This window comes from Zalophus californianus, chromosome 12, assembly GCF_009762305.2.
Source record: "Zalophus californianus isolate mZalCal1 chromosome 12, mZalCal1.pri.v2, whole genome shotgun sequence".
Taxonomy (NCBI): domain Eukaryota; kingdom Metazoa; phylum Chordata; class Mammalia; order Carnivora; family Otariidae; genus Zalophus; species Zalophus californianus.
Genome location: NC_045606.1, coordinates 73057653 through 73065904, shown reverse-complemented (window position 1 = coordinate 73065904; position 8252 = coordinate 73057653). Strand labels below are relative to the sequence as shown.

At 35.7% G+C, this 8252-nt stretch overlaps 1 pseudogene; it reads right to left on the bottom strand.

The window, feature by feature from the left end:
* Positions 1 to 213: 213 nt before the first annotated feature.
* On the bottom strand, positions 214 to 1425 carry LOC113911482 (annotated as a pseudogene).
* Positions 1426 to 8252: the final 6827 nt, after the last annotated feature.

Here is an 8252-nt window from a genome sequence, read left to right as displayed (position 1 = left end):
TTTGGCTCTATAACTTACTTGACAGTAGGTAGAGTTTCCTTTTTTAAAATACATGATCCTGGGCTCATAACCCTTCTGTGTTCTTTTTCAAATTCTCTTTATCATAAATGAGTTTCTCTTTTTCTGATTAACTCTTATTAAACCTTGGTCATCGGGCTTTGAAACTTGTCTTGTTGTTCTTACTTTATACTTTGTATTCTCTTGTCCTATTAAAAGGTCATGAAAAAGTGGTGTGGGACATGCAGGACGTGATGTACAAACTGGAGGATCGGGTCATTTCCTTTGTAACATGACACTACATTGTTGCTGAGGAACACATTTAAAATAACACTGCGGAACTCAACTGAAATGTGGCACAAACATGACAACTTCCAGGCATGCCTTCAAGTACCTCTCTTAGGATGGACTTGCAATCTCTAGAGTTCAGTGTGGGGAGGATTACAATTCTTTGGAAGAATAAAAAGTTCACACTTTTGAAATTTCACAGAATTTTAAGGCCAAAACATAGTGGGTTCTCTTCACTTCCAGGGACAAATCGGATGCTTTACTCAAAACCACATTAAGCTTCTAGTTCAAATCCCAACCCAACCTTGTGACCTCCTGCAATGAAGTTCTTTCCATTGATTAAAGCTGATAGGGTCAGTTTGACACCAGGTTGAAGGGTCTGAGTATAACCCAGTCCAATCAGGTTGGCATTATTTACTTTAGCAGACAGAGGTGTTCTACAATCCAGCTTGTATTTAGCAGCATTGCCAAAACGGGTTTTGTTACTGCCAGCCGTCCAAGCAAGATTTATTGACGTTTCAATCTTCTCCTTAACTTTCTGGTAGATAGACCCTCCAAATTCAGTGCCATCATTCACATGAGTGTGCAGCTGGAAGTCGGCAGCCTTATAACCCAGGGCGAAATTATTCTGTGACAGTTTGGATTTGGCTGTGTCAAAACTCATCTGATAGCCAGCAAGCCAACCCTCAAAGGCTAACACAGCCCAGCCATAGATGGTTGGTCCAGAAAAATCTATATCAACATTACTGCCAAGACTGAAACAATCCCGTTTATAAGAGGCCTTCAATTTTCCACACTTCTTTCCTGTGTTCGGTACAAATATGGTATCAAGAATCAGTTTCAACCCTTCATCCAACTTACTCTCCAAAGAGATTTCTGTTCCGAGAGTATTGTCTGTGTTCCATTTCTGGGTGAAGGTAAGTCCATAGTTACAGACTATATTTGGTCTCTAGGTTGCCTGACGCTTTCCCTGTATCAGTGTAAGCATGACCTGAAGTAGAAAATTCCACTCCACTACAGGACTTGGTTTTCAGATCTATTTTAACCATGCCAAATCCATATCCTTTATTGAAGACATCCTTGGCGGCCTTTCCTAGGCCACAGTAAGTCGGTGTGTTACACATATCTCCAACCAGAGGGCCTGTCTCCGTTCCACCAGGGCAACGCTGAAGGTCCTATTTTCTGTATATTCTTTTCATTTTCCCCTTTCGTATTCCTCTCTATATAAGATAAGTTAATAATAGTGAACTCTATATCTTGGTATTTAAGTTACAGATTTATCAAGGAAAGAATATAACTACAAAGGAACAAGCCTCACCCAGAGATGGACAGATTGAAGGTTTTATGTCTTCACTTTTAGTGAGAGAGTAGGAATATCTTTGGTTAGGCGGAAGCATACTATTATTTTTAGTCAGAACTTAACGTAGGTAAAAGAGATGAACTGGAAGCTGAATCAACAATAGTGTATACACAGCTACATTTTTTGCTGTCAACTTTGCATTATTCCCAATTCTAAGGAATTGCATTTCCCAGAATCCCCTTTTCTGATGTGCTGATCTCGCGCGAGGTACTCATGTAAGATTTGGAAGGCAGGATGAAAAGGTCATTATTCTAAGGAGGTGTGGTGGCCAGATGTAGTGACTTTGCAGATCTTCCCGTGAGCTTCTCTTTGAGGTCATGGTGACCTGATATGGCAGATTTATAGAACTCACTATGAGCAACCATTTCATAGTTGTTAACAGCCAGATGTGGCTTCTCAGACTTCTCTCTAAGCTCTAACTTCTCCACTGTGTTCTAAGTCTTTGTGCTGAAGTCATTAGTAACTGAGTCTGTGATTCTTTGGTTGCAGTCTCCAGACCTTCCCTCCTCCAGCACCTTCCACACTTGTGCAAGCCCTGATTCCTATATTAAATCACTTTAATTACGGTAATGTGCAGTGGTTCTGTGTTTCCTGATTTTTTTCTGGATTGCTGCATATACTAAAATTCAATTATTCAGTGGATTACTTATGCAGAAATGTGCAGATTAAAGCTGTAGAATAAGCAATTCATAAACAAGTCTTAATAGGTGAAAGAATTTAGTATACAGCAAAGCTACAAATTCAAATCATAAAATAAAGACAATATCACTTAATAAATGGTAATAGGATATTTGGTTAACTATTTGGAAAAAATAAAAACAGACATTTAATAGTTTTCATCAGAATAAACTTTCAGTAAATTAAAGGATTAAATAAAAAAATTGAAGCTAGCAGAAATTAGGAATAATTGTATTTGGGGAAAGAAATGTCACCAAAGCAAAGGAAAATACATGAAGGAAAAGACTAATAAGTTTAACAACATAAAATTTTAAAATTTAAAGGTCAAAACTACATTAATAAAAATAAAAGGAAATTTGAAAACTTCTCCTGAAAAAATTTAAACATATATATAAGGAATTATAGCTTTACAAATAAATAATCTAATGGGTAAGTGGCATTAATTATCAATTTAGAAAGAAAGATACATGGCTAAAAAATTTCTTAACATAATAGGGAGTATAAGAAATAAAAATCAAGCTAGTAATATCTGATTTTTTGCCTCTTAAGCAAGGCTTTTATAAAGATAGTACATATTGTGTACAAGGATGTGGTTAAATGCTGGTAGTAGAATTTTAAACTGATACAAATTTGGTGTCAATAAAAGGGCTATTGTTAGTGATTAGTAAAAAGAACTTTGAAATAATCATATAGTTTGATTCTCTAATTATTCTTCTAGGATTTTATATCAGTGAAATAACTTTATGCAAAAATATTTATGCACTAAGAAAGTAATCAAATAGTATTTGTAATAGAAAAAAATGGAAACATACTAAATGATTAGCTTTAAGACACTGATTAAATACCTATGAATTACTGCATGATAAAATACTATGCAACAATTATAATGCTGATTTTATTTATTTATTTATTTATTTATTTATTTATTTAAAGATTTTATTTATTTATTTGAGAGAGAGAATGAGAGATAGAGAGCACGAGAGGGAAGAGGGTCAGAGGGAGAAGCACACTCCCCGCTGAGCAGGGAGCCCGATGTGGGACTCGATCCCGAGACTCCAGGATCATGACCTGAGCCAAAGGCAGTCACTTAACCAACTGAGCCACCCAGGCGCCCCTATAATGCTGATTTTAGATTAGATTTTTAGAATTTTAGATTAGAATGCAAATTTAATGACATAAAATGTTCAAGGCATAATGTTAAAAACTGTGATATAGGAAGCAAGGGCAAAAATGAACTATTGGGACCTCATCAAGATAAAAAGCTTTTGCACAGTGAAAGAAACAGTCAACAAAACCAAAAGACAATGACAGAATGGGAGAAGATATCTAGTATCCAAAATCTATAAAGAACTTATCAAACTCAACACCCAAAGAACAAATAATCCAATCAAGAAATGGGGAGAAGACATGAACAGACATTTTTCCAAAGAAGACATCCAAATGGCCAACAGACACATGAAAAAGTGCTCAACATTGCTCGGCATCAGGGAAATCCAAATGAAAAGCTCAATGAGATACCACCCCTCACCAGTCAGAATGGCTAAAATTAACAAGTCAGGAAACGACAGATGTTGGCAGGGATGCGGAAAAAGGGAAACCCTCCTACACTGTTGGTGGGAATGCAAGCTGGTGCAACCACTCTGGAAAACAGTATGGAGGTTCCTCAAAAATTTGAAAATAGAGCTACCATACGATCCAGCAATTGCACTACTGGGTATTTACTCCAAAGATACAAATGTAGGGATCTGAAGGGGTACGTGCACCCCAATGTTTATAGCAGCAATGTCCACAATAGCCAAACTGTGGAAAGAGCCAAGATGTCCATCAACAGATGAATGGATAAAGAAGATGTGGTATATGTATACAATGGAATATTATGCAGCCATCAAAAGGAATGAGATCTTGCCATTTGCAACGACGTGGATGGAACTGGAGGGTGTTATGCTGAGCAAAATAAGTCAATCAGAGAAAGACATGTATCATATGACCTCACTGATATGAGGAATTCTTAATCTCAGGAAACAAACTGAGGGTTGCTGGAGTGGGGGGGTGGGAGGGATGGGGTGACTGGGTGATAGACTTTGGGGAGGGTATGTGCTATGGTGAGCTCTGTGAATTGTGCAAGACTGTTGAATCAGAGATCTGTACCTCTGAAACAAATAATGCAATATATATTAAAAAAAAAAAGAAGATAGCAGGAGGGGAAGAATGAAAGGGGGGAAATCGGAGGGGGAGACGAACCATGAGAAACGATGGACTCTGAAAAACAAACTGAGGGTTCTAGAGGGGTGGGGGGTGGGAGGATGGGTTAGCCTGTGATGGGTATTAAAGAGGGCACATTCTGCATGGAGCACTGGGTGTTATGCACAATGAATCATGGAACACTACATCAAAAACTAATGATGTAATGTATGATGATTAACATAATAAAAAATTTAAAAAACTATGATATAAAAAGATGATATACATTAAGATGAAAATTTATAAAAATTTGGGATGGGTTAGTGTGTTTGAGTATGCATAGAAAAGAAAAAGATTGAAATTATTGCATCATATGGTATTTCTATTATTAATTTTTTTTAAAGATTTTATTTATTTATTTGAGAGAGAGAATGAGAGATAGAGAGCACGAGAGGGAAGAGTGTCAGAGGGAGAAGCAGACTCCCGGCTGAGCAGGGAGCCCGATGCGGGACTCGATCCCGGGACTCCAGGATTATGACCTGAGCCGAAGGCAGTCGTTTAACCAACTGAGCCACCCAGGCGCCCTCTATTATTAATTTTTTGAGTAACCTCCATACTGTTTTTCACAGTGGCTGTACCAATTTACATTCCCACCAACAGTGCAGGAGGGTTGCTTTTTCTCTACAACCTTGCTAATACTTGTTATTTCTTGTTTTTTTGATTTTGATTACTATGACAGGTATAGGATGATATGCTGAAAATTTTAATACCACTAAGGTATTGAGTATGAATGAGATGGATTTAATTTTTATTTGTTATGATTACCTATTTTTTCTGTAAAACAATGAAGCTTAACTATATAAAGCATTGTCCTTGGGTTCAGGCAGATATGCATTTGAATCTTGCATTTATTATTTATATGCCACTAAGTTTTTGCCTTGCATTGATTATTGTTTTGTGCTCTGTGTAATCAGCAAAATTTTTCTGAAAAAAACAAGACAGTACATATTTTAGTCTTTGTGGGCCAAAGGCAAAACTGAAGATATTGTGAAGAGAATTATGTAACAAGGGAGAAAACAAATTTCCACAAATTTTTTTTGGCAAAACTAAAAATACAATGATAATAATTGAGTACAGTTATTTTTAGAATTATAGGTCCACTTACGAGGATAATGGCATTTTTTCCTATGAGTAACATTTGTTTACTGGGGATTCAAAGTTAGTATTCTCTAACCACCAAAATTTGTAATAAAATTACGTCTATCTGTCAATATTGATTTGTAATGAGACTTCTTGTGTTTCATTTTGAAAATGTCTTTTTACATAGAAAGGTATTGCCAAATGCTGATATCTGTCCATGAGCATATAATTTTAATTAAGCATCACTGTTGTCTGGAAAGCATTTATGGATTCCACTAAATTTTTCTCCACATTTGTTTTTTAACATACCATTATATTGCATATTAATTACTTCTAACTGTAGGTTAGGTAGAAGCTCCTCAATTGCACTGTTTTTTTTTTTTTTTAAAGATTTTATTTATTTGAGAGAGAGAGAATGAGAGACAGAGAGCACGAGAGGGAAGAGGGTCAGAAGGAGAAGCAGACTCCCTGCTGCGCAGGGAGCCTGATGTGGGACTCGATCCCAGGACTCCAGGATCATGACCTGAGCTGAAGGCAGTCGCTTAACCAACTGAGCCACCCAGGCACCCTCAATTGCACTGTTAAATGGATTTTGAAATATGGAAATTTCCTTCTCACTTGAATTTAGGTCTGGAAAACACATCTGGAACTATATGTAGTTTGAGGTCAGAACATGTATCTGTTGTGAATCTGTATTGGACTGAATATCTCACTTCTTATTTTTACTTTTGACAAAATAGAAGTATATAAAAAAGCTTGACATTTCTTGTGATTCAAATAACAATAGTTGTCATTGAGTTTTACCTATAAGTGCTGATTTGCCTTATAATTTAAATTAATTAGGAAATGTATTCAAGCCTGCAGCAAAAGCTTATTTTCAAAACCATCTAGTGTTCAATAATAATAGCTAAGAGTGGTTCTTTTATTTTTTTAAATAAGAAATACCTCAGTCTTGGCCCTGAGGTCAAAATATTTCAATTAAATGTTAGCCACTGTTAAGACATTGAACTTCTGTATGGTACAACAAGTCAAGTTATTCAGCTTCTACTTCTGACAAAAATTCATTGGAATAATGGTTTATGAAAGTCATTGCATCTCACCATTGATACTACTCGACCAATGACACATGTAGATTCAACTACTTTCTGCCAAGTACTTGCTGATGAATATTACAATGAGTAAGTACTTCAGTTTCATAAGATTTGTAAATGTATCCAAATAAGCCTTTTCTGCTTCACACATATTTTTACTACTATCAGTTGTAACACATCTTAGCAGATTCCACTTCAGGTTGTATTGAATTAGTGTTTTCCCAACTTCTTTGAAAATATTGTCATTTATACCTGTTCCAATGCAAACTGGTCATAGAAGCTAATTCTTTAGTCACTTCAAACTCAGGATTAACTCTTGAGTCATCAAAAATCAAAGAAAACTGTTTGAAATTATTTGCCTTTTTTTTCAATTGGCTATTGATATTGCTTCTAATGCCCTCAACTTTGCAAGCAACCATTATCATGGAAAGGCTCTTATTTTTGAACAAGTTCATTTTCTCTGGACACATTTTTTCAGTTGCTGCAATCAAATATGGCAAATGGCTTTCCATATCTGGCTAACAAATGAGCTGCTCAGAAGTTTAATTTGGTTGCAACTTCATTTTCAATTTTTACATTTTTGTGTAGGAATTCTGCTGTGATGAGATATTCCATTTTAAGTTTTCTAATTTTTCTGACTGTTACTTTCCTATGAGTTGAGAATATTGTGAGAAGTTCTTAATCTGGGAATATCAACATATATTATATTAGCATAGCTATAGTGTCATTGCATTATAAACACAATGTTTTGCCATATAACTCAATAACAAAGTAATCCACATTCCACTGTGCCTTAAAAGTATGGCCCTGTATTTGAAGTCCACTTTTCTCTTTTTGTTTTAACATGATGGGTATACATTGGTAATAATAATAAAACAACATGCTGCAATATGGTGATATGCATGGCACTCAAAACAATGCTTCACTGTGATTTGTAGTATACCAAATAACACTGTGAAGCAAGGGGAGTACCACATTCAGTCTCTGTCACAACTATTCAACTCTGCATTATAGCAAGAAAGCAGGTATAGACCATACCTAAATGAATATGTCTGTGTTTCAATAAAACTTTGTGTATACTGAAACTTGAATTACATATAATTTTAATGCAAAATATATGGAATAATATATTTAGATTTTGTTTAGATTTTTTTAAACCAGTTTAAAAAGAAAAAAAGAACACTCTTAGATCATGGGCCATATAAAAAGAGATGGCAAGCTGGACTTGGCCACAGACTTTAGTTTGCCTCTCCTTGGTCTACATGAATCAGAATGTTTTCATTCCCTATACATTCCATGCTGTTTCTTTCCTAGTTGCCTTTTTTGACTTATGCTGTCTTCTCTACCTAGAATGCCATCCATCCATTGCTCCTTGCCTCCCTTCATTTTTATGAGATTAACTGCTACAAGTCCTTTAAGATCAGCTCATTTCTCACTTTCCTAAAGCTTTCCCTGATATGCTCTCCTCCCTTAAGGTTTCCTCTCTCATTTCCATAATAACCTGTGTATAACAATTA